Genomic DNA, 4462 nt, shown 5'->3' with positions numbered 1-4462 from the left:
ATATTTGGAGTTTATTTTATTTTATTTAAGATTTTATTTACTTATTCATGAGAGACACAGTGAGAGGCAGAGACACAGGCAGGGGGAGAGCAGGCTCCCTGTGGAGAACTCGATGCGGGGACTCAATTCCAGGACCCCGGGATCAGGCCCTGAGCCCAAGGCAGAAACTCAACCACTGAGACACCAGGCACCCCTGGAGTTTATGTTACATAGTATTGTCAGGAAACACTGAGTAGATGTCATATGAGCACAGAGCCTTTTCAGGACCTTAAGGCGGAGCATTACGGAGATTCTCTGTGCTGTACTGTGTGCTTCTTAGCAGCAGATGCGATTCACAATTACAGAGACCTTTATCCCCGCATATACTATTACTATATACTCTGATATATACCATCTACTATATATTATCTATCCTCTCTGATGCGGCTGGCTATGGCACACAGTTCTCGCCAACCCAGCGCATCTGTGACGGCCGGACGAAGTTCTACAGGCTGCCATGGCTCTTGGAAAAGATTGTCTTTCTGTCTCAGGCATGATTTGAACATTCTCTGCTTCTTCTAATTCCAAGTATGTAACTGATGCCAGAAGGAAAATGCACATCCACACAATTTTTGCTTAAAATTCTAGGTCCTCTGTGAAACAGTTTTTGTGAATTAACTTCCTTATTCCTTGCCAACACCCTCTGATGCATCTAGAATGAAAACTCTTTGAGAGTTGGCTATTTCCTGTCCCCACCACACCGGACTCCAGCCATGTAGCGGTGACTAAAAGGCATCTCCAGTCTTTGGCTTTTTTTCTTTCAGTGTTCACGCCTGCTCCACGGACCTCAGGGACAGCTGGCACATCTGTTATGGATGTATTTTAGACTGATGTGGACCAGACATGCTTAGGAAAGATTTTGGTTTAGGAAGACAGTATTTTGGCAAAATTAGTACTTATCTGCACCATTCTTAGGGTAGACAGAGGGAAGCTGTCTGCCCAGAAGAATTAGTGTATTGAGGATGCCAAATTTAACACAGCGCACAATGGTAGCATAAAGGAGACCTGGGCAAATACAGCTTTCCAGATCCTTCTATAGCACAAGAGGCATAGAAAAAGGCATCCTTCCCAGGAAATCAGCCTTGTGGTGCTGGTGTCTTCCAGAGGATTACATCCAGGGATAAAATATCAGCATTCTGTTTTCATATGGATTACCTTCTTAGCAAAGACTTTTTTTTTTTTAATTTCCTTAAGGCTGGTTCATTTTTCTTCAAATTTCTTTAATTTCTGACAGTTATGGTCTCATTCAGCTTTGTGATAGCTCAGCTTGTTTCACCTTTAAAATTTTTAAAAAATATTTCTTTTTTTATCCATGTTTGCATTTGGGAGGATATATTTTTTTATCATCATGGCCATCCTTACTATCATTTTTTTTTCTTACTATCATTTTTAAGTGGCCACATAGATACATAACTGGCCTGCCTCATAAACAACAGTGTCTTCTTTTATTGATGTTGCAGGATGGGCTTCTCATTTTCTCTGCTGACTTCGTAGAGTTGTTTGAGCAAACAGTAAATTCAGTTAGTGTGGATAGACAGGTATGTATGCACAGGCACAGAATCTTCTTATCCAGTAAATTGTTGCATTTAAGTTAGACTCAATTCCACTTCCTTTACCTAAGCGACCTTGATAACTCAGGATAATGGCAAATGATAGAGGTATTAATAGTGACTAAGTTTCAGATCTCAATAACTTTACAATAACTTCTTTCAGTTTCATGCTGTGGGAAGAGAGAGCTTCATACTTGGAATCATATGACCTATATTTGAATCCTGGCTCACCCTTCTGTGACATTGGACAGGGACTATTTTTTTTTCTTTCAATTCTGCAGATTTCAGCATCCTTGATTATGAAATGAATCCCTAACCTTTCTTCCAGCACCACAAACTCAGTGGTCAGCTTTTCCTCAAGATGATGCTTCCTCACTTGGTGACTCAAGAGTCCAGTTACAATCACACCCACCTCCTTCCACAGATTATTTGAGAACATCTTTGAAAGGTACATGAAATTAATACCATGGGTCCTCTTCAGAGAGAAGAATGTCAACACTGGAAGGTAAGAGTGGAAGGGAGATTTTTCACTGCACCCACCCCACAAACTTGATCAGTTTTGTCCTTATAAATAGACTACCAATTATTTCAAATAAATAGAAAACAAAATTATAAATAGGGAAAGTGACTTGAGTGGGGGGGGACCTCTGTTATGCTCTGTTCTATGGCTATAGTGATTGAAAAAAAGAAAACTTTATCAGAGCCCTAAAGATAGAAAAAAATCATTAGATTTTTTTTGTTTTCCTTTACTACTTTACAGTAGAAAGAAAGATTAATGAGTAATGTAATAGCCAGAAGGAAGACTAGAAAATTGAATAAGATGTATTGAGCCTCTCAGCATTGAAACTTGCATTTATTCAATATTTATTTGAACTTTATTTTGTATTTCAGCTAAGAAGCATGATAACACCACAGCTAACACCGAAGATGCTAACATTCTCTGCATGCCCACCTAGCAAAGATGTTCCACAAAATCTTTACTTCCTCAGGTGTTACTGCATGTTAACTGAGCTCTTACTACATGCTAGGTGCTGTTCTACCCTCTGTTAATAAAGACATTTTAAAACATTCATTTATTTTTATAAAGGTATAAGGCAGAAAACGAGAGAACTTGTCTTCAGCTCTGGGGAAACAAAATCCAATTCGACACTCACTTTTCTTATTGCTTTGAATGAATAGACAAATTTTTAAGCATTTTGTATGGTTTTGACAAATAATCGTGAGTATTTTCAAAGCATTTCAGAAGAAAGTGGTGTTTGTGCTCTGTTCAGTGGAATTAACAGATGGTAGCCTAGACTGCATAGCAGCTATTCTGGTCATTACTTATTCTGGCACAGGGCATGGAAACGTTTTGTTTTGTTAAAGCTAATAAATCTGTACTGATACGCACGGAAGTGAATAGATAAAAATCATATTTTAAAATGCACTTTAATTCTGGAAAAAATATCTCTTGCTTTCTGCTGTTAAACACATGTTCTTTATGTATAAATAGTACAAAAGTTACAATACATGAATTCTGTTCCATGAAATTTTCTTAATTACCTACACTGAGATTTGAAATTCAAAACAAAACAAAACAAAACAAAACCCCTTTGTTGTGACATATAAATCGAACTCCATAGGTTTGCCACCCAGACCCTCTGCAACCTCAAAACCTCAAAACCTGCTCTCTGAAAGCCCCCACCCACCCCACCTTTGGAAAAAAAAAAAAGTTTTGGCGTTTACTTCAGACCCAGACAAGATAAAGTGGGCCTTCAGTTTTGCAAGAGCAGACAATTGTAGGTTTCCAATTTAGATAAGGTTTTGAAGAGAATGATTTAAAAATGGGTATTTAGTGAGAAAATCTTAATGAATGCTCACTCTTCTTTCTGACCTTGGCTACCGCCCCTGCCCAGCTGGAGATTCTCGTTTTAATGAGGCAATATTGTATTTCTGAGCAGCAGGCCCTGCTTTGAAACAGTTCTCTTCTCTTCGGAAAGCTCAAAGCTGCTTTCATGCAAGTACTATTGATTAAGAAATTATTCCTTTAAATGAAGGGAAAAAAAAGTTCCATCAGGGGCTTACCAGTGAGAAAGTTTAATTTTAAAAGGAAAAATCCTCCCCATCCCTATTCTTCCTGGTTGTCTTGACTTTTAAAGCATTTCCATTAACAGCAACCATTGTTCTATACTGTATTTTGAGTCACCATTTACTTTTTCGGAATCTGTAATTTGCATTTCATAAAGATAACAGGCAAAGGGCATTTCTGGCTTTCTGAATAATTAATCCAACTTTCCAGTGGTTCATTTCAAAAGGCCAGGAGGGAATAAGTATTCACAGTAGAAACTGAAGAGTAAGCATGGTCCTTAGTGCGTTCTCTGCTATTCAGACACTTTCATGTATCACCTAAACTTGGAGGTTTATCTAACCCTGACCCTAACCCTAACCCTAACTGAATTCTGCTTCATGGTTTTGAGCTTGAATCATAGCTAGATTTTGTTTCTGCTTAACAGGAGAATGGTTTAAGTGTTCTTTTAAATGCTTTTTATAGTGTAATATTTTATATCGGTCATGTATATAAATGGCTGGTTCAGAGAATGGCTCCAACAAAAATGGTCGAGACCATTTAGGTTCTACTTTACTCTGGTGCTACCCATTATAATTATTTTTAGACTCTGGAAACAAGTAAATTCTATGCTTTTTTTTTTTTTTTTGAAGCTTCTACAAAAGCAAACGTTATATTTTAAATACGTTACATGTATAAAAAATAATTCCAGCTTAACATTTAAATATCTTTGAAATATCTTTGTTGAATTGTTATTCCTACCCCTTCCTCAGTGCAAGGATGATAGAAATAAAAAGCAAAAGGTTTAATTCTCCTTGTTGGAAGTAAG

At 37.5% G+C, this 4462-nt stretch overlaps 1 long non-coding RNA gene across 1 annotated transcript; it reads left to right on the top strand.

Annotated features, from left to right (window-relative positions):
- Positions 1-1421: 1421 nt before the first annotated feature.
- LOC140622379 (uncharacterized) lies at positions 1422-4241 on the top strand. The gene is made up of 3 exons (XR_012022145.1): positions 1422-1577; positions 1918-2094; positions 2481-4241. It is a non-coding gene; the product is annotated as an uncharacterized lncRNA (long non-coding RNA).
- The last annotated feature ends 221 nt before the right edge of the window (positions 4242-4462 follow it).

The sequence above is a fragment of the Canis lupus genome, chromosome 31, assembly GCF_048164855.1.
Source record: "Canis lupus baileyi chromosome 31, mCanLup2.hap1, whole genome shotgun sequence".
Classification (NCBI taxonomy): domain Eukaryota; kingdom Metazoa; phylum Chordata; class Mammalia; order Carnivora; family Canidae; genus Canis; species Canis lupus.
Note: the sequence above shows the minus strand (reverse complement) of the source record. Positions and strands in the feature narration are given on the sequence as shown.